This window comes from Loxodonta africana, chromosome 22 (genome assembly GCF_030014295.1).
Source record: "Loxodonta africana isolate mLoxAfr1 chromosome 22, mLoxAfr1.hap2, whole genome shotgun sequence".
Lineage (NCBI taxonomy): Eukaryota > Metazoa > Chordata > Mammalia > Proboscidea > Elephantidae > Loxodonta > Loxodonta africana.
Genome location: NC_087363.1, coordinates 4,288,717 through 4,312,077, shown reverse-complemented (window position 1 = coordinate 4,312,077; position 23,361 = coordinate 4,288,717). Strand labels below are relative to the sequence as shown.

Genomic DNA, 23,361 nt, shown 5'->3' with positions numbered 1-23,361 from the left:
ATTAGGGTTCCAATTTTTCCGTATCCTTGCCAACACTTCTTATCTTCCATTTTTCTGGTAATAGTTATCCTAGTGAGAGTGAAGTGGTGTTGTGGTTTTGATTTGCGTTTCCCCAATGATTAATGACGTGTCAAGCATCTTTTTTTCCCTTAAGTTAAAATATTTTTTTGTTTATTGTACTTTAGATGAAGATTTACAGAGCGAACTAGTTTCTCATTTAACAATTAATACACATACTGTTCTGTGACATTGGTTGCCAACCCCACGACATGTCAGCACTCTCCACTTCTCAATCTTGGGTTCCGCATTACGAGCTTTCCTGTCCCCTGCTGCCTTCTTGTCCTGGCCCCTGGGGTGGTGTGCCCTGTTAAGTCTCCTTTTGTTTTATGGGCCTGTTTAATCTTTGGCTGATGGGTGAACCTCAGGAATGATGACTTCATTACTGACCTAAAAGTGTGTCTGGGGGCCATACTCTCGGGGCTTCTCCCGTCTCTGTCAGGCCAATTAGTCTGGTCTTTTTTTCTGAGTTAGAATTTTGTTTTACATTTTTCTCCAACTCTGTTTGAAACCCTCTGTTGTGACCCTTGTCAGAGCAGTTGGTGATGGTAGCGGGGCACCATCTAGTTGTGCTGGACTCAGTCTGGTGGAGGCTGTGGTAGCTGTGTTCCATTAGTTCTTTGAGCTAATCTTTCCCTTGTGTCTTTGGTTTCCTTTATTCTCCCTTGTGTTGAGCACCATTTTATGTGCTTATTGACTGTTTGTATGTTCTTTAGAGAAATGTCTGTTCAAATCCTTTGCCCGTTTTTAAATTTGGTGGTTTGTTTGTTGTTGTTGTAGGGTTTTTTGTTTTGTTTTTGGTTTTCTTAATATTCTGGATACTAAACCCTTATCAGTTATATGGTTCCTAAATATTTTCTTGGATTCTGTAGGTTGTTTCTTAACTTCCTTGATAAAATCTTTTGGAAGTTTTTAAATTTGGAGAACTGGATTTATCTGTTTTTTCTTTTGTTACTACTGCTTTTGGTGTTGTATCTTAGAATCCATTGTCGGAAACTGGATCCCAAAGCGTGTTTTATTCTTAGCATTTTAAGCTTTTAGTTCTGACATTTAGATCATTGATCTGTTTTGAGTTAATTTTCATACATGGTGTGAGGTATGGGTCCAATGTCATTCTTTTGCATTGTCTTTCTCAACACCGTTTATTGAAGACTATTCCCCAATTGAATGCAATTGGCACCTTGTAAAAAAATCAGTTGACTGTGGAAAATTAATTTATTTCTGGGCTCCCAATTCTATTTAATTTTTTTATATCTTTGTCATTATACCAGTACCAAACTGTTTGATTACTGTAGCTTTATACTAGTTTTTGAAATAGAGAAGTTTGAGTCCTCTTACATTGTTTTTATTTTTCAGGGTTGCTTTGGCTATTCAGAGCCCCTTGCAGTTTCATGTGAATTTGAGGTTTGACTTTTCCATTTCTGCCAAGAAACTGTTGGAATTTGTGTAAGGATTGCATGGAATCTGTCGATTGGTTTGAGTAGTATTGACATTTTAACAATATTAAGAACGTGGAATGTGTTTTCATTTATTTAGGTGTTTAATTTCTTTCAGCAATGTCTTATGGTGTTCAGTTAAAAGTCTTTGTCCTCCCTGGGTAAATTAATTCCTAGGCATTTCATTCTTTTGGATGTTTTTGTCTGGGAAATAGTTTTCTTTTTTTCCTTGCCTTTTTAAAATAATTTTTTTTTGTTGCTGAGAGTATATGCAGCAAAATATATACCAATTCAACACTTTCTGCGTGTACAATGTAGCGACACTGATTGCATTCTTTGAATTGTGCAACTATTCTCACCCTCCTTTTCTGAGGTAATCCTCCCCCATAAGCATAAACCCTAAGACTCCTACAGAATCTTTTGAATCGTGTTGTCAGTTTGATCCCACATAAATAAGTCTTCAAAGAATATAATGCTCAAGGCATTCTTTACTAGTTGAGCTAAAGTATTGTTTGGTTTTAAGAAGATTTCAGGGGATATTTTTGGTTTTAGTTTTAAAGGTTATCTTAGGGTAGTAATTTCAGAAGTTTGTCCATCCCCCATGGCTCCACAAAATCTGGAGTCTCTTAGAATTTTAAGTTGCGTTCTGCATTTTTCCCCCTTTTGATCAGAATTCCTCTGTAGACTCCTTGATCAAAATGTTCAGTAATGGTAGTCAGGCACCATCCAGTTCTTCTTGTCACCTGGCATATGAGAGAGTTGTTCATGGACGCAATTATCCACACATTCCATTTCCACCTCCTGTGCCTGACTCTCCTTCTTCTCTTTCTCCTGGCAAATAGTTACCAGTTGTTGTGCCTTGGCTGGCAGATTACAAGCTTTGAAGACGCCAGGCACTACACAGCAAACAAGGAGGTAGAACAAAAGCACTAAACACAGTATTAGGGCAGTTAACTTGGATGTCCCATGAAACCATGACCCTAAACTTCTGAACCAAGGAACCAAATCCCAGGAGGTATTTGGCTGTACAGAAGCAGCCTTAGCAGCTGTTCTCTTTTTGTTGTTGTTTTGTTGTTTTTGTAAACATATCTGTTGCACAACTTTTGCCAGTTCAGCTTTTTACAAGTGTGCACCTTAATGGACAGCAGTTTCATTAATTGGCTGTGTAACCTTGACTTGAACGAATATAATTTTTCTATCACCGTAACCCAAACCTCAGTTCCTTATAAGCAGAAACCCTCTTTTTTTCCCCTGCTTCCTACCCCAGTAGCCACTGAGAAACTTTGGTCTCTATACATTTGCCTTTTCTTATCTTTTTCTATGAGCGAGGTCATACAATATTTATCTTTTTATGATCGACTTGTTTCACTCAGCGTAATGTCTTTAAGCTCCATCCATATTAAAGCATGTATCCAGACTTCATTTCTCTTACTGACTGAATGGTATTTCATTGTATGTATGCTCCACATTTTTGTTTATACATTCGTCTGTTGATGGGCATTTAGGTTGTTTTGACTGTTCTAAATAGTGCTGCAATAAACATTGGTGTACAAGTCTCTCTTTGAGTCTCTGTTTTCAGGTCTTGGTGGTATATGCCTGGGAGTGGAATTGCTGGGTTATCTGATAGTGTTTTTAGTGTTTTGAGGAACTGCTACACTGTTTTCCACAGTGGTCGTACCATTTTGCATTCCACCAGCAATGAATAATGGCTCCAATTTCCCCACATCCTCGCCCTGCCCATATTTGTTACTTTCTGGGTTTTTTTTTTTTTTTTTTAAGCCAACCAAAACAAACAAAAACTCTTTGCCATCGAGTCGATTCCAGCTCATTGCAGCCCTATAGGACAAAATGAGAACTATCTCATAGGGTTTCCAAGGAGCAATTGGTGGATTCGAACCACTGACATTTTGGTTAGCAGCTGAGCTCTTAACCATTGTGCCACCAGCCTGGTGGAAGTGAAATGCACCCTTACTGTGGGTTTGATTTGCATCTCTTGATAACTAATGATGTTGAGTATCTTTTCATGTGTTTGTTGGCCATTTGAATGTCTTTTTTGGTAAAATGTCTATTCAAGTCCTTTGCCCATGTTTTGATGGGGTTATTTGTCTTTTTATTGTTAGGTTGTTGAGACTTTATATGTATTTTGGGTTTTAGATTCTTCTCAAATATATGGCTTGCGAAAATATTCTCCCAGTCGGTAGCTTGCCTTTTCACATTTTGGTAAAGTGTTTTGATGAACAGAAATCTTTAATTTTTATGAGGTCCCATTTATCTATTTTACCTTTTGCTGTTTGTGCTTTTGTTATTGTATAGATAATCCATTGTTCAAAACTAGGCCTGACAGCATTGCCTCTGCATTTTCTTCTAACAATGTTAATGGCTTTAGTTTTCACATTTAGGTTCTTACTCCATTTTGTATTTGTTTTTGTATATGGTGTGAGGCATGGATCCTGTTTTACTTTTCTGCATATGGAAATAAAATTTTCCTAACACCATTTATAGAGGAGACTTTTCTTTCCATATCGAATGGAACTTAGTTAGCACCCTTATCAAAAATCAGTTGATCACAGATGTGTGAATTTATTTCTGGACTCTCAGTTCCATCCCATTGATTTGTGTGTCTGCTGTTACACTAGTATCAGACTTTTTTGATTGCTGTAGCTGTATAGTATGTTTTCTGTTGGTCAAGTTTTGATGTCCTGTCAAAGAAGAATGTCCACAATTATCTTAAAAGGCTGTTTTGTGTGAGTAGAGATTTTCTGCATGTTCTTGAATGAAGACAGTTTATTTCAACACATTAAATGAAGAAATGGCTATGAGAGACCAACTTTTTTCTTTTAATTCAGACACTAAAGAGTTTTATAAAAATGTGAAACTGTGCTACTCTTTTCACAAAATTCTTTTGAAGATAATTATTTTCATAGAAAATTTATTTCTGTTAATAGGTAAATGATATTTTATTATGAAATGAATTTTAAAATAGTTTTTAAAATTTTTTAGTTTTAATTTGGAATACAGTAAACATTAGTGGATACAACCCACATGAGCAAACTTCTCTGAGGACCTCAGTAATCTATACATGTGGAAGGGTCCTCTTAACAACAATTTTTAAACCAGATAGTCTCTTAAGAGTTGTCCCTCAGATATTGTTGAACGTCTGTTCGTTGTTAGGCTAGTCTGCCATAGATTAGGCGATTGAATTGGGCCTTTCATTTAAGACTTGAATATACTTTTAATGTATAAAATATATGACAGAATTTAATTTGATGGTTCCATTTTGACTTCATATAGCTAAAGAAAGTGTTACCTGCAGATCAAATGAGTGGATAATTATATTCGGGAGAAAAAGAAAAGAATTTCAGAAAATGATGAATAAAAAATACTGAACTGTGAACTGCAAGTAATTGTGGAACAAGCATTGTCTTAAACTTTTGGCATCAAGTGGATTCTGACTCACAGCGACCCGAAGCATCATCTAAATGGGAATCTTAATTAGACAAACAAGATTAGATTTAGTAAACACCTTAAATGAAAGAGATTGCAAAGTATAAGAGAGGGTACAATAGGAGTATTTTAATTACTGATAACACTACAGATTTACCCAACCATAAAGAAATAGAAATAACAGTTTATTTGTTTCTGTGAACTAACTCTGTGTTTGAGTAAATTGTTGGTAGGTACTATGAAAGTTAATTGTGGGGAACATTGATGAGAACCTTTCTGAAGGTAATTTACAGAAGAAACTTCACAGATTTTCTTCTTTATCTGTATAAAATTAATCAGGATTGACTTCTACCTCTGGGGGCAAAGATGGCTGACTAGGTAGAAGCTACCTTGGATCCCTCTTGCAACAAAGTCTCAGAAAAACAAGTGAATCGATCACATACATGCCAGTCTACGAACCCTGACCATCAAACACAGATCTAAAGAGTTGACCTGAGTGACAGAGACTGAGAACGAACAACCACGGGGAAGCAACGACTGATTTCGGAGCCTGGAGCCAGCGTCCCAGTCAGAAAACCTTGGTGCCGGGCTTTAGACTAGGTGCAGGGGAGCTGAGCACAGCATCCTGAGACGGCGCAAACATGGGACGCAGCCCTAGCCCCCAGAAGTGACCTCGGGGGAAGCCCAGCCAGTACACGCAGGCAGCGCAGCCACACGGCTTACAGGAGGAGAAGTCACCAGGAGGCAGGGCCTGATTTTGGAGCCTGGAGTGTGGCGTCCCAGCTGGAGAACCTTGGCGCTGGGCTTTGTACTGGGAGTGGAGGAACTGAGACAAGGCTCCTGAGAGCACAAGCACAGGACGCGGGCCTGACACTTGGGGACAGTCTCGACCCAGCCAGAATACACAGTCAACACGCCCGTTGGGAATCTCAGATAAAGCAGTTATCCCAAGCAAGATAAGTAACTTTGTTTATATTCTGGGCTACTACTCTCTCCTCCTATTTATCTGATCCCTCCCCTCCCCTTCCCAGGTGGCTTCATTAACATTGAAATTTCCTGAACTGGAGAGTGAAGTGCTCTGCTGTTTTTCTTTCTTTCTTTTTTTGTCTTTTCCTAACCCATTCTCCTGGCCTGAGAGAAGCAGCTACAAAAAACCCAGGGACTAAAAATCCTTCCCTAATTGGACTAAAAATATAGAACCAGCTCCAGCCAAGCATATGAGATCCACTGTCTTGGGCTCTCATCCCTGCAGGCAACAAGGTGGCTATTATAATGCAAAGGCAATTCTGATAGGGATCTGACTATAATTGTTTTCGCTGATTACTGGAAGGACAAATTTCCCAGGTCTGACATCTCTGCATATTCAACAGAGCCCTCACTGACCCACAACTGGGAACTGAGGGTTGAAGCTCCCCGCCCAGAACACCTAGCCTCCTGCCTTAGGGGTCCAAGAATGTTGACCCCTACCAATCTGCAGAGGTACTTGCATTGAGGGCCTAAGGTACAGCTGCAGAGCCCACCCACCAAAGTGCTTTAGGAAAAGAGACACACCTACCTCACTGGCACTTGGAGGAAGCCTGTCAAGCATCCTGCCCCCCCCGGAGTGTGACCCTCTGCTGCTACTGGAATCTGGTGCACACAATTATCACCACTACTCCTCTAGGTGGATAGGTGACAGTCTGCACCACACACTTGATGACCTAAAATCAGATTGTGCTCAAAAATAGCGAATGGACTCTTAGGCTTATATATCTGGTAGCCCAAACCAGCTGGAAATAGGACATAAGTGATTCAAGGGGTACAATAATCGAGACAGCGCAATTTAGTAACCCATCTACGTATATTGAAAGAAAACAAAACAAGATAAGACTCAGTGAGCAAATACACAATAAATCATTACAATATCTTATAGATAGCTCGGTGACAGCAGTCGATACCGAACCACATAAAGAAGCAGACCATGATTGCTTCTACAGCTACCCAAACTAAAGAATCAAAATCTTTCCCAAATGAAGATACAATCCTGGAATTGCCACATGCAAAATATAAAAAACTAATTTTTACAGAATGCTTCAAAACATCAGGGATGACCTCATAAATGAAATAAGGCAATCTACACAAAAAGCCAAAGAACACACTGATAAAGCAGTGGAAGAACTCAAAAAGATGATTCAAGAACATAGGAAAAAATTAATAAGCTGCAAGAATCCATAGACAGCATTCAGAAATCCAAAATATTAACAATAAAATTACAGAATTAGACAATGCAATAGGAAGTCAGAGGAGCAGACTCGAGCAATTGGAATGCAGGGTGGGAACTCTGGAGGACCAGGGAATTGATACCAATATAGCTGGAAAAAAATCAGATAAAAGAATTAAAAAAAATGAAGAAACCCTAAGAATCATGTGGGACTCTGTCAAGAACAATAACTTGCATGTGATTGGAGTCCCAGAACAGGGAGGGATAACAGAAAACACAGAGAAAATAGATCTGTTGGCAGAAAACTTCCCTGACATCATGAAAGACGAAAGGATATCTATCCAAGATGCTCATCAAACCCCATTTAAGATTAATCCAAAAAGAAACTCACCAAGACATATTATCATCAAACTTGCCAAAACCAAAGATAAAGAGAAAATTTTAAAAGCAGCCAGGGAGAAAAGAAAGGTCTCCTACAAAGGAGAATCAAGTTCAGACTACTCAGCAGAAACCATGCAGTCAAGAAGGCAATGGGATGACATATATAGCGCACTAAAGGAGAAAAACTGCCAGCCGAGGATCATATATCCAGCAAAACTCTCTCTCAAATATGAAGACGAAATTAAAACATTTACAAATAAACACAAGCTTAGAGAATTTGCAAAACCCAAACCAAAGCTACAAGAAATACTAAAGGAAATTGTTTGGTCAGAAAATCAATAATATCAGGTACCAGCACAACACAAGGTCACAGACCAGAGCATCCTGATATCAACTCAAATAGGGAAATCCCAAAAACAAATTAAGATTAATTTTAAAAAGAAAAAAACGCTCAAAACAGGGAATCATTGAAGTCAATATATAAAAGATCACAATAATCAAAAAGAGGGACTAAATAAAGGAGGCATAGAACTGCCATATGGAGAGGGAAACAAGGCGATAGAGGACAATAGAAGTTGGGTTTTTACTTAGAAAAATAGGGGTAAATATTAAGGTAACCACAAAGAGATATAACAACTCCATAACTCAAAATAAAAACCAAGAAAAACGTAACAACTCAGCAAACATAAATTCAAACTACTATGAAAATGAGGAACACACAATTTACAAAGAAAAACATCTCAGCACAAAAAAGTAAGTGGAAGAATGAAATTGTTAACAACACACACAAAAACGCATCAAAATGACAGCACTAAATACTTATCTATAATTACGCTGAATGTAAATGGACTAAATGTACCAATAAAGAGACAGAGAGTCTCAGACTGGATAAAGAAACATGATCTGTCTATATGCTGCCTACAAGAGACACACCTTAGACTTAGAGACACGAACAAACTAAAACTCAAAGGATGGAAAAAAATATATCAAGCAAACAACAATCAAAAAAGAGCAGGAGTAGCAATATTAATTTCTGACAAAATAGACTTTAAAGATAAATCCACCACAAAGGATAAAGAAGGACAGTACGTAATGATTGAAGGGACAATAGACCAGCAAGATGTAACCATATTAACCATTTATGCACCCAATGACCGGGCTGCAAGATACATAAAACAAACTTTAACAGAACTGGAAAAATGAGATAGACACGTCCACAATTATAGTAGGAGACTTCAACACATCACTTTCGGAGAAGGACAGGACATCCAGTAAGAAGCTCAGTAGAGACACAGAAGACCTAATTGCTGCAGTCAACCAACTTGACCTCATTGACTTACACAGAACACTTCACCCAGCTGCTGCAAAGTATACTTTTTTTTCTAGCACACATGGAACATTCTCCAGAACAGACCACATACTAGGTCATAAAACAAACCTTTGCAGAATCCAAAACATCGAAATATTAGAAAGCAACTTCTCAGACCATAAGGCCATAAAAGTGGAAATCAAAACAGAAAAATCAGGGAAAACAAATCAAATACTTGCAAACTGAACAATACCCTGCTGAAAAAAGACTGGGTTAAAATGTCTATTCTACCAGAAGCCATCTATACATACAATGTACTTCCGATCCAAATTCCAATGTCATTTTTGAAGATGATAGAGAAACAAATCACCAACTTCATATGGAAGGGAAAGAAGCCTCGGATAAGCAAAGCATTACTGAAAAAGAACAAAGTGGGAGGCCTCACGCTACCTGATTTCAGAACCTATTATACAGCCACAGTAGTAAAAACAGCCTGGTATTGGTACAACAGGCACATAGTCAGTGGAACAGAATTGAGAACCCAAATATAAATCCAACCACATATGAGCACCTGATATTTGACAAAGGCCCAGTGTCAGTTAATTGGAGAAAAGATAGTCTTTTTAACAAATGGTGCTGGCATAACTGGATATCCATTTGCAAAAAAATGAAACAAGACCCATACCTCACACCAAGCACAAAAACTAACTCCAAGTGGATCAAAGACCTACACATAAAGACTAAAACGATAAAGATCATGGAAGAAAAAATAGGGACAACCTTAGGAGCCCTAATACAAGGCATAAACAGAATACAAAACATTACTAAAAATGACGAAGAGAAACCAGATAACTGGGAGCTCCTAAAAATCAAACACCTATGCTCATCTAAAGACTTCACCAAAAGAGTAAAAAGACCACCTACAGACTGGGAAAGAATTTTCAGCTATGACATCTCCGACCAGCGCCTGATCTCTAAAATCTACATGATTCTGTCAAAACTCAACCACAAAAAGACAAACAACCCAATCAAGAAGTGGGCAAAGGAAATGAACACACACTTCACTAAAGAAGATATTCAGGCAGCTAACAGACACATGAGAAAAAGTTCTCGATCATTAGCCATTAGAGAAATGCAAATTAAAACCATGATGAGATTCCATCTCACTCCAACAAGGCTGGCATTAATCCAAAAAACACAAAATAATAAATGTTGGAGAGGCTGTGGAGAGATTGGAACTCTTATACACTGCTGGTGGGAATGTAAAATGGTACAACCACTTTGGAAATCTATCTGGCGATATCTTAAACAGTTAGAACTACCATACAACCCAGAAATCCCACTCCTTGGAATATACCCTAGAGAAACAAGAGCCTTCACACAAACAGATATATGCACACCCATGCTTATTGCAGCTCTGTTTACAATAGCAAAAAGCTGGAAGCAACCAAGGTTTCCATCAACGGATGAATGGGTAAATAAATTCTGGTATATTCACACAATGGAATACTACGCTTCAATAAAGAACAGTGATGAATCTGTGAAACATTTCATAGCATGGAGGAACCTGGAAGGCATTATGCTGAGCAAAATCAGTCAGAGGCAAAAGGACAAATATTGTATAAGACCACCATTATCAGATCTTGAGAAATAGTATAAACTGAGAAGAACATGTACTTTTGTGTGTACAATGGGGGGGAGAGAGGGAGAGGGTTTTTTACTGATTAATTGGTAGATAAGAACTGCTTTAGGTGAAGGGAAGGACAACACTCAATACATGGAAGGTCAGCCCAATTGGACTGGACCAAAAGCAAAGAAGTTTCCAGGATAAAATGAATGCTTCAGAGGTCAGCGGAGCAAGGGCGGGGGGTTGGGAACCATGCTCTAAGGGGACTTCTAAGTCAGTTGGCAAAATAATTCTATTATGAAAACATTCTGCCTTCCATTTTGAAGTGTAGCGTCTGTGGTCTTAAATGCTAACAAGCGGCCATCTAAGATGCATCAATCGGTCTCAACCCACCAGGATCGAAAGAGAATGAAGAACACCAAGGTCACACGATAAGTATGAGCCCAAGAGACAGAAAGGGCCACATGAACCAGAGACTTACATCATCCTGAGAGCAGAAGAACTAGATGGTGTCCAGCCACAACTGATGACTGCCCTGACAGGGAGCACAACAGAGAACCCCTGAGGGAGCAGAAGAACAGTGGGATGCAGACCCCAAATTCTTATAAAAAGACCAGACTTAACTGTCTGAGTGAGACTAGAAGAATCCCGGCGGTCATCCTCCCGAAACCTTCTTTTGGCCCAGGACAGGAATCATTTCCGAGGATAACTCATCGGACATGGAAGGGACTGGACAATGGGTTGGAGAGAGATTCTGATGAAGAGTGAGCTACTTGTTTCAGGTGGACACTTCAGACTGTGTTGGCGTCTCCTGTCTGGAGAGGAGATGGGAGGGTGGAGAGGGTTACAAGCTGGCAAAATTGTCATGAAATTAGAGACTGGAAGGAGGGAGCAGGCTGACTCATTGGGGGAGAGTAAGTGGAAGTATGGAGTAAGGTGTGTATAATCTTATATATGACAGACTGACTTGACTTGTAAACTTTCACTTAAAGCACAATAAAAATTATGTAAAAAAAAAAACCTGGAAATAGACATGCCATACAATCCAGGCATCTCACTCTTAGGAATATATCCTAGAGAAAAAAGAGCCATCATACAAATAGATAGATGCACATCCATACGTTCATGTTCATTGCAGCATTATTCCTAATATCTAAAAGATGGAAACAACCTAAGTGCCCATCAAGAGATGAATGGATAAACAAACTATGGTACATACACACAGTGGAATACTACCCAACGATAAAGAACAATGATGAATCAGCAAAACATCTCACAACATACATGAATCTGGAAGGTATTATGCTGAGTGAAATAAGCCAGTCACAAAGGGACAAATATTCTGTGAGACCACTAGTATAAAAACTCACGAAAAGGTTTACAAAAACGAACAATCTCTGATGGTTACTAGGCAGGGGAGGAGTCGGTATGGAAAAACACTAATTAGACAATAGATAAGTGGTAACCTTAGTGAATGGTAAGAGAGTACACAATACTGGGAGTGTCACCTCTACTTGATTAGGGCAAAGTCATGAAAGCTTCATAGACACAGCCAAACTCCCTGAGGGACCAAATTACAGGGCTGAGGGCTGGGGACTATGGTCTCAGGGGACATCTAGCTCAATGAGCACAACATAATTTATAAAGAAATATTCTACATTCTACTTGATGTTTAGCATCCGGGGTCTTCCAAGCTTGTGGGCATCCATCTAAGATATCTCACTTGCCCCACCCCATCTGGACCAAGGGAGAATTAAGAAAAACAAAGACACAAGGGAAAGATAAGTCCAAAGGACTAATGGAACACAACTACCACAGTCTCCACTAAACTGAGTCCAGCCCAACTAGATGGTGCCCAGCTACCACCAACAACTGCTCTAACAGGAATCAGAATAGAGGGTTTTGGACAGATATGGAGAAAAATGTAGACCAGAATTCTAACTCCAAAAAAAGACCAGGCTTACTGATCTGACAGAGACTGGCAAAACCATGAGACTGTGGTCCCCAGACACCCTTTTAACTTAGTACTGAATTTATTCCTGAGGTACACCCTTTAGCCGAAGATCAGACAGGCCCATAAAAGAAAATGAGACTAAATGGGCACACCAGTCCAGGGGCAAGGACGAGAAGGCAGAATGGGGCAGGGAAGCTGGTAATGGGGAACCCAAGACGGAGAAGGGGAGAGTGTTGACATGTTGTGAGGGTGGCAACCAATGTCACAAAATAGTATGTGTATTTATTGCTTAATTAGAAACTAGTTTACTCTTTAAACCTTCCTTTAAATTACAGTAGCCAAAATGAGAATGAAAACACAACAGACAAAAGCTTTTAAGATACGGCAAAAGCAGTGGTCAGAGGAAAATTTACAGCAATAAAAGAGAAAGGGCCAAAATCAAGTTTAACCCTACAACTCAAACAAATAGAAAAGGAGCAGCAAAAGGAGTTCCCACTCACAAGAAGAATGAAAATAATAAAGATCACAGCAGAAAAGAATGAAATAGAAAACAAAACAAAAAGTAGAAAGAATCAACAAGACTAAAAGTTGGTTCTTTGAGAGGATCAATAAAACTGGAAAAATAGAGGTAGAAAATTTGAACAAGCCAATAGCAAAAGAAGAAATTGTAGATGTCATAAAACAAACAAACAAACTACCAACAAAAAGTCCCAGCCACGTCAGCTTCACTGGAAAATTCTACCAAACATTCAGAGAAGAGTTGACAACAATTCTACTCAAACTATTCCAGGACATAGAAAAGGAAGAAATACTCCGTAATTCATGCTACAAAGCCAGCAATATTCTGATACCAAAGCCATGCAAAGACATTACTAAAAAAGAAAATTATATACCAATAGCCTTTATGAATATAGATGCAAAAACTCTCAACAAAATTCTAGCCAACCAACACTATATAATGATTCAAGATACAATTCATCATGAAGGCTTAACTACAATAAACATTTATGCACCCAATGTCAGGGCTCCAAAAGACATAAAGCAAACACTAAGAGCAATGAAAAGAGAAATTGACAGTTCCACAATAATAGCGGGAGACTTCAACAGACCACTCTCAGTAACGGGCAAAACATCAGACCACTCTCAGTAATGGACAAAACATCTAGAAACAAACTCAACAGAGATACAGAAGAGCTAAAGAGCACAATCAGCCAATTTGACCTCACAGACATATATAGAACACTCCACCCAACAGCTGCAAAGTACACTTTCTTTTCCAGTGCACATGGAACATTCTCCAGAATAGACCACATCTTAGGCCACAGAGCAACCCTCAACAAAATCTAAAACAAATTGTCTTCTCTGACCACAATGCCATCAAAGTAAAATTAACAACAGGAAGACTAAGGAAAAAAAAATCAATTACATGGAAAGTGAATAACACCATACTTCAAAACCACTAGGCAATAGAAGAAATCAGAGATGGAATCAAAAAATTCCTAGAATCAAATAAGAATGAAAATACATCATATCAAAACCTTTGGGACACACCCAAGGCAGTCCTCAGAGGTCAATTTACAGCAATAGATGCACACATCAAAAAAGAAGAGCCAAATCAAAAATTAGCTGTACAACTTCAACAAATAGAAAACACACTCATACACAAAAAGGCCCAGACGCACCAGAAGAAAGGAAATAATAAAGCTCAGAGCATATATAAATGAAATAGGAGTAGAATAGAAAGAATTAAGAAAGCCAAAAGTTAGTTCTTTGAAAGGATGAACAAAATCGACAAACCACTGGCCAAATTGACAAAAGAAAAACAGGAGAGGAGGGAAATAATCCAAATAAGAATGAAATAGGGGATATTACAACAGACCCAACTGAAATAGAAAGGATCATGACAGAGTATTATGAAAAACTATACTCCAACAAATTTGAAAACCTAGAGAAAATGGACAAATTTCTAGAAACACACTACCTACCCAAACTAACACAAAATGATTTTGAGAAGAGATTAAAAAGGTAATTAAAAAAAAAAAAAAAACAAATAAATGCCCTGGCCCAGATGTCTTTCCTGGAGAATTCTACCAAACATTCAAAGAGCTCACACCAGTACTACTCAAAACTATTTCAGAACACAGTAAATGAAGTGATACTTTTAAATTCACTCTACGAAGCCCTTATAACCCTGATACCAAAACCATGCAGACACCAAAAAAAAAAAAAAAAATTACGGACCAATATCTCTCAGGAATATAGAAACTAAAATTTTCTCCAAAATTCTAGCCCATAGAAATCAGCATCACATCAAAAAAAATAAGACACCACAACCACTTAGGATTCATACCAGGTGTGCAAGGATGGTCCAACAGTAGAAAGTCAATCAGTGTAATCCACCATATAAACAAAAAGAATCACATGATCATCTCAATCAATGCAAAAAAGGCATTCAACAAAGTCCAACACACATTCCTGATAAAAACTCTCAATAAAATAGCTATAGAAGGAAAATTTTTCAACATAATAAAGGGCTTATATGCAAAACCAATGGCCAACATCATTCTTAATGGGGAGATGCTGAAAACATTCCCCTTCAGAACAGGACAAGACAAGGATGCCCTGTATGACCACTCCTATTTAAAATTCTATTGGAAATCCTAGCTAGAGCAATAAAATAGAAACAAAAATAAAGGGCATCCAAATTGGTAATGAAGAAATTAAACTCTATCTATTTGTGGATGCTAAAAAAAAAAAAAAAAAAAAAAACATAGAAAACCCAAAAAACTCCATGAGAAAACTACTGGAACTCATACAAAGATTCAGCAGAGCAGCAGGATACAAGATAAACATACAAAAATCAGTTGGATTTCTACACATCAATAAAGAGAACAATGGAAAGGAAATCAGGAAAACAATACCATTTGTAATAGCCCCTAAAAAAAAATAAAATATTTGGGAAAAAATCTAACCAAGGATGTAAAAGACCTATACAAAGAAAACTATAAAACATTACTGCCAGAAAACAAGAAATCTGCATAAATGGAAAAACATACCATGCTCATGGATAGGTAGACTCAACATGGTGAAAATCACAATTCTTCCCAAAGCGATTTACATATATATCGCAGTACCAATCCAAATACCAACAACATTCTTTAAAGAGATGGAAAAACTTATCATGAACTTTATATGGAAAGGGAAGAAGCCCCAGGTAAGTAAATCACTATTAAAAAAGAAGAATAAAGTAGGAGGACTCACACTACCTGACCTCATGACCTACTACACAACTACAGTCCTCAAAACAGCCTGATTCTGGTACAATGACAGATACATTGACCAACGGAACGGAATTGAGAACCCAGATGTAAATCCATCCACCTACGGTCACCTGATGATCGACAAGGGTCCAAAGTCCATCAAATGGGAAAAAGAGAGACTTTTTAAAAAACGGTGCTCGCAAAACATGGTGTCCACTTACAAAAAAAAAAAAAAAAAACAACAAACAGTACCCACACCTCACAAAGTATACAAAAACTAATTCAAAATGGTTCAGAGACCTAACTATAAAACCAAAAACCATGAAGTTCACAGAGGCCCTAATACATGTCATTAACAGGATACAAACCACAACCAACAACACACAAGCTCCAGAGGATAAGCTAGATAACTGGGATCTTCTAAAAATTAAACACTTATGTTCATCAAAAGACTTCACCAAAAGAGTAAAAAGAGAACCTACAGACTGGGAAATGATTTTTGGCTATTACAAATCAGACAAAGGTCTAATCTCGAAAATCTACAAAAAAATCCAACACCTCTACAACAAAAAGACAAATAAACCAATTAAAAAACGGGCAAAGGAAATGAGGAGTCACTTCACCAAAGACGATATTCAGGGGGCCAACAGACGCATGAGGCAATGCTCATGATCTCTAGCAATTAGAGATATGCAAATCAAAACCAGAATGAGATAACATCTCACCCCGGCATTATCAGCACAAATTAGTGAAACGGGAAATAACTAATGTTGGAGAGGCTGCAGGGAGATCAGGGCTCTTGTGCACTGCTGGTGGGAATGCAAAATGATACAACCATTTTGGAAAACAATATGGTGCTTCCTTAGAACGCTAGAAATAGAAATACCATATGATCCAGGAATCCCACTCCTAGGAATATATCCTAGACAAATAAGTCATCACATGAATAGTCATGCACGACCATGTTCACTGCAGCATTGTTCACAATAGCAAAAAGATGGAAACGACCTAGATGCCCATCAACAGGTAAATGGATAAACAATGATACATACACACAATGCAGTAGTACCCAATGATAAAGAACAATGATGAATCTGCGAAGTATCTGATAACATGGATGGATCTGAAGGGCATTACGCTGAGTAAAATAGGTCAATCACAAACGGACAAATATCCTATGAGACCTCAACTCTAAATGCTCATGAAAAGGTTTACATACAAAAAAAAAAAAAAATCTTTGTTGGTTATTAATCAGGATTACCTTGATTTAAGGAGCCCTGATGGTGCAATGATTAAGGACTCAGCCGCTACCTAAAAGCAATGAACAATCTGAAAAGGAAATTTAGAAAACAATTCCATTTTCAATGACATCTTAAATAATACAATACCAAGGAGTTAATTTAACCAGGAAGGTGAAAAAACTGTACACTGAAAACTATAGAAAAATGTCATTGAAAGAAATTAAAGAAGATCTGAATAAAGGGAAAGACACTTCTTGGATTTTAAGACTTAATACTGTTAAGATAGAAATACTACCCAAAGTGACGTAGAGATTCAACATGATTCCTATCAAAATGCCAATAGTCCTTATTGTAGAAGTAGAGAAGCAAATCCTCAAATTCATATGGAATTGCAAGGAGCCCCCAATAGCCAAAGCAATCTTGAAAAAGAACAACAAAGTAGGAGGACTCACACTTCTATTTCAAAATGTACTATAAAGCTATAGTAATCCAAACAGTCTGGTACCAGTATACAGATAGAGATATAGACAAACAGGCTAGAATTGGGAGTCCAGAAATAAGCGCATGTGTCTGTGGGCAACTGATGTTGAACTAGGGTGCCAAGTCCCTTCAGTGGGGGAAAAAATAGTCTCTTCAACAAATGATGCTGGGACTGTTGGATCTCTCTATGCACAAGAATGAAGTTTGACTCATATCTCATACCATATATAAAGATTAAATCAAAATGGATCAATGACTAAGTGTAAAAACTAAAACCATGAAACTCTTAGAATAGGGGTAATGTTTCAGGACCTAGTTTTTGACAGTGGATTCTTACATATGACGCCAAAAGCATGAACAATAAAAGATAAAATAGGTAAGTTGGACTTCATCAAAATTAAAAACTTCTGTGTATCAGAGAAATTTATCAAGGAAGTGAAGAAACAACCTACAGAATGGGAGAAAATATTTGGGAAGCATGTAATATCCAGAATATATACTAAGGCACAGTGGTTAAGAGCTAAGGCTGCTAACCAAAAGTCCGGCCGTTCAAATCCACCAGTTGCTCTTTGGAAACCCTATGGGGCAGTTCTACTTTGTCCTATAGAATCGCTATCGGTCCGAATCAACTTCATGGCAACAGGTTTTGGTTTTATCTGTGGTGATTCAGTGGTAAAATTCTCGACCTCGATGTAGGAGACCCCTGTCTGTCAGTGGAGAATTGCTGAATATGTTGCCGAATAGGTCTCCGTGGAGCTTCCAGACTAAGATGAACTAAGAAGAAAGGCCGGTGGCAATCTTCTGAAAAATCAGCTAATGAAAACCCTGTGGATCACAGTGGTACATTCTGCAACCGATCATATGAGTGGCGTAGGACTAGGCAGTATTTCATTCCGTTGTGCATGGGGTCTCCATGAATCAGAGGCGGACTCAACAACAGCTAACAGCAAGAACAATAGCAACAACTCAACAACGAAAAGACGAAGGACTGAGTTAAAAAATGGGCAAAGGACTTGACTAGACATTTCATCAAAGAACTATCCAAATGGGCAATAAGCATATGAAAAGATGCTCAACGGTCATTAGTCATGGTTGTTAGTGGCCATTGAGTCAAGTTGCTAGCATTCCACCCTGACTTATGGAGACCTCATCCACAACAGAATGAAATGCTGCCTGGTCTTGTGCCGTCCCATCCCCATGATGAGTTGCAGATCGGCAGGCTTTTCTTCCTAGTCATTCTTCGTCCAGAAGCTCCACTGAAACGTATTCGGCATCATAGCAACACACAAGCCTCCGCTGACAGACAGGCGGTAGCTGCACATGAGGTGCATTGGCCTGGAATGAAACCTGTGTCTCCTGCATGGAGGGCAAGAATTCTACCCCTGTACCGCCACTGCCCCCTTGTAGTGTTTCATAGCATCTTCAAATTTCGTGTGTTCGAAATTAAATTTATCGTCTTCCTTTCCCCGAAAATTCTGTTACTCTGTTTCCCTCATTGGTGAATGGTGCTATCATCTGTTCAGTTCCAGAAGTCATAAATTCAAAAGTCATTCTTAACTCCTCCTTCCATCACCCTCCCATAGTCACTTGATTACTAAGTTCTGTTGATTCTGTCTTAATATCCTAGAAATCGTTCCGCTTCTTTCATCCCTTCTGCTATGGTTCAGGTTCTTATTTGAACCATTGACTACTGCATCAGCCTCTTAATTGCCCTTCTGGAATTTAGGCTGACTCTTTGATCTTTCTTGTTAGTGTATTCAATTCTTAACATTTCTGAGATACAAATCTGAATAGTCACACCCCTGGTTAAAATTTTCAATTATTGGCCATCACCTTCATGATAATAGTGGCGTTAAATATAGCTAAGTGCATTACTTATTGCGGTACAGTGAATTAATATGGCCCTTGTAGCCATGGTCTTTGTAACTCCCACCAAATGACTGGGTGAGACTATGCAAATGAGGTGCTGGTGGCCCACCAAAGGGATTGGCAAGTTTGCTTATAATATAAATAAGGTGCATGGCACCTTGTGGGGTTAGAACCATGCAGATAGGTGTATGCAGCCCTAATGGGGGGATTGGTCAGTTTTTCCATCTGACTGGGCTTAAAATGAGCAATCTCAGAGGTGGGAAGAGAGAGGATTTTAACACCACCAAGAAAGAAAACTCAAGAGTGGAGTGCATCCTTTGGACCCGGGATCCTTGTGCTGAGATCCTCCTAGATTCAGGAGACAGACAGACAGCTGTGACACCAGAGATGGTGAGAAACAGCCGCAGAGAAATGGTGGCAGCAGAGGCAGCAGAACCAGGAGACTGGCAGGAGACGGCGAGGTGGGCTTCCCAAGCCACAGAGTGAGAGAGTTGGCAGAGTGGGGTGCCTCTGGGTACTTATCGGCAGAGCTAAAAGAGCTTTGTAACACCTGAGCAGGGCAAAGGCCAAGGGGCCAGAGAAAGATGTGCCTGCAAAAACACTGAGAAGATGCTGTCCTGGTCAAAGAACTCTATCCTGAGCATTCCCGAACCTGAATTGTAACCTGTTACTTCCCAAATAAACTCCATAATTATGAGTATTGTCTGTGAGTTCTTTGTGGTCATTGCAACAAATTATTAAACCCAGCAGAGGAGTAGAGAGTGCTGTGGGAGGGACAGTTGGTGTCATAATTGGTAAAAAGGTTGAAAAGTGGAGGCATGTCTGACTCCTGCCTGTGTAAGAACCAGCGTGGGCTGTTGATTTTGATTCTCCTTCTCGTATGTGAAGTTAGAGGAGGTCAGATGCCCCACCATGCCATTTTTACCCTTGTGTTGTCTGATTTTATTCTTTGAACAGTCCTTTGCCATTTTCCTGGTTGCACAGATGAGGAAATTGAGACCTAGATTTAAACCCAGGACTGTCTGTTTTTAAAGTTTACGCTCTTAGGCACTTTCTTATGCTACTTACGTAGGACATCCCAGACCCCTTGTGTTGTGGCTCTTACCCACTTCTCTAGTGTCTACTTGACATTTTTTAAAGTAACGTACTTGAGAGCAGAGATCATATCCCACACCAAGCATTTTCTTAAAACATAGTAGGCACTTGGTAAATGTTTGTTAAATGATTGTTAAGCAGTGATGAATAGCAGGGGACAGTGAGACTAGCCCAGTGTAGAAAGACATGAAAGAGACATCTGAAGAAAAGGATTCCTCTGGGTGGCCATGTTCATAAACGGTCAGCCTTTGGGTTAAAGCAAAATAGTGAGAGGTAACGGAATGAAGGAAATGAAATCCAGAAAGGGTGATTAAAAGAAACTTTTTGTTTTTGACATGAATGAATTGTGTCCCAGGGTTGTAAGAACCTGAAAATGAAGTCTCTAAATACCTTTTTATGTTTTTAGGACTTGTGGAATTAAAGAGAGAGATGCCTGAAAACTAGAGACAGAGAAGTGTATTTTTCGGAAAGGGGAAGAAGGAAGACTATAGAGCTTAATATGGCCCTCAGATGAGAGTCTAGAATAAATTACTTAAAGGATAAATTGTTTCCAGGAGAGGTGAAGCACTAATCATTAGGAAATAGCCTGAATTCATTAAGAAATAAACAAAACAGCCGAGCCTTCTTTTTGCACATGGAGCCTGTTGTTTTCAGTCCATTGGATGAGATGTAAGGTGTACTCATCAAAAGCACAGATCATGGGAGGGAGAGGCTGTTAGCTAGGATGGGCTAGATTTGGCTGTAGTAATAACCTCAAATTTTGGTGTTAAAAACAAAAGAGGTTTATTTTTTAAATAATATATTTTTGGTGATTCCAATTCAACAGGTTTCACACATATTACTTAATGACATTGGCTACATTCTTTTTTTTTTCCCTATTATTGCATAGGGTGTATTTGTTTTTACAAAAGTAGAATAACTATAACAACACTGATCTACCATGCCTGATATGGTCAGTATGTCCCATCCATGTTTCCTGGGACCACAATATCATTTTTAAAATTTTATATTGTTGAGAATATATACAGCAAAACATACACCAGTTCACCACAATTCAGTGACATTGATTACATTCTTCAAGTTGTGTAACTATTCTCACTCTCCTTTTCGTTTCTGAGTTTTCTCCCACATTAACATAAACTCACTGCCCCCTAAAGTTCCTGTCTAATCTTTTGAGTTGCTGTTGTTACTTTGATCCCATATAGTCCTTCAAAGAGCACAATGCTCAAAACAGACATTTTTTACTAGTTAAGCTAGACTATTTAGTTTTAGGAAGACTTCAGGAGATTTCTTTTGGTTTAAGGTTTAAAGATTATCTCAGAGCATTAGTTTCAGGGATTCATTCAGCCTCCATTGCTCCGGAAAGTCTGGATTCCATGAGAATTTTAAAATCTTTTCTGCATTTACCCTGTTTTGATCAGGATTCTTCTATAGACCCTTTGCTCAAAATGTTGGGTCATAGTAGCTGGGCACCATCCAGTTCTTATGGTTTCATGGCAACCAAAAAAGAAAAAAACAAAAAACCTGATGCTCTCAAGTCTGTTCTGACTGATAGCAACCCTGTAGGACAGAGTAGAACTGCCTCATACGGTTTCCAAGCAGTGCTTGGTAGATTTCAACTGCCAGCCTTTTTGGTTAGCAGCTGAGCTCTTAAACACTGCCCCACCAGTTATTCATGGAGGCAATTAGCAACACATTCCATATCTTCTCCTGTTCCTTATTCTCCTTCTTCCTCTGTTGCTCCAGGCAAATAGAGACCAATTATTGTGCCTTGGATGACCACTTGCAAGCATTTAAGAACCCAGACACTATGCAAGGAACCAGGAGGTAGAAAAGAAGCACTAAACATGTTATTAGGCCAATTAACTGGGATGTCATGTGAAACTGCGACTCATGATGACCCAGTATGTGCAGAGTAAAACTGTTCTCCACAGGGTTTTTAAGACTGTGACCTTTCTGAAGCAGATCACCAGGCCTATCCTTCAAGGTACCTCTAAGTGCATTCGAACTGCCAATCTTTCAGCTAGCAGTCAAGCACTTAATCGTTTGCACCACCCAGGGACTCCTGAGTCATCGTACCCACTGTTTTTAATGACCTCAGGAGATGGTGAATTTTACCTCTCTGGGTAATCTCTCTGGAATAAACCAGAATTTTTTTTCTTTTTTTTTCTTTAGTTTTAAGGCCGTACAACCCACCATACATTGGGCCACCTCACAGGAAACTGATCAAGAGAACAGGAGACATTTAATGAGAGTTTTCTTTCTTGGTGTTTCAGGAGAACTAGAAAGAGTCACAGCCTTTCCTTAATGTTGATGTATTTATTGAGGAGGAAAGAAATTATGTAACAGGGAAGTGTGGGGCACTGTTTGAGAACTTGGTCTTATCTGGCTAGTTACGGAACATTCTTATGCCTTGTTGTTTAAGGATTTCTTTTTTATTTTTCAGGAACACAGGAGGAAAGGAAGACATCTCAGGATCCCATTTCGAGGGTCCTTTGGCTCCGTATTCACTGTCAGAACATTTTCTTCAAGAGTCCTGGGCCAGACACCTGGATTTCCAGATGGGTTTTGTAGTCAAGGAGATTTTAGATAGCGGAGGTGTTTCACTTATGTAGAAAAGTTCAGTTATCTAAAGAATTTATTTTATAAAATACCACAAAACTTTGTGACTTAAAACAACAGCAATTTATTATTTTTCATGATTTTGTGGACTGACTAGTATCAACTGAGTGGTTTTGTTCCACATGGTGTAGCTGAGGTCACTCATGGGCCACATTTAGCTAGAAGCCTGACTGGGACTAGGACATCCAAGATGGCCTCTCATCCTCTAGTACCTCTCGCCATTCTGTAATCTAGCCCGTTTCTTCATACCATGGCATTTAGCTTCCAAGAAGGAGTATTTCAAGAGGACAAGCCCCAATATGCAAGCACTAATGAAGCCTCTGCTGGCATCATTTTGCTAATGTCTCATTGGCCAAAGCAAGTCACATGATCAAGTCCAGAGTCAG

The 23,361-nt window shown here is 38.8% G+C and overlaps 1 protein-coding gene across 1 annotated transcript in view; it reads left to right on the top strand.

Annotated features, from left to right (window-relative positions):
- LOC104847212 (uncharacterized) overlaps positions 1 to 23,032 on the top strand; it is a 57,144-nt gene extending 34,112 nt beyond the window's left edge. Inside the window, exon 5 of the mRNA XM_064275176.1 lies at positions 22,800 to 23,032. The gene's annotated coding sequence lies outside the window, so the exon portion shown is untranslated. The remainder of the gene's footprint in view (positions 1 to 22,799) is intronic.
- Positions 23,033 to 23,361: the final 329 nt, after the last annotated feature.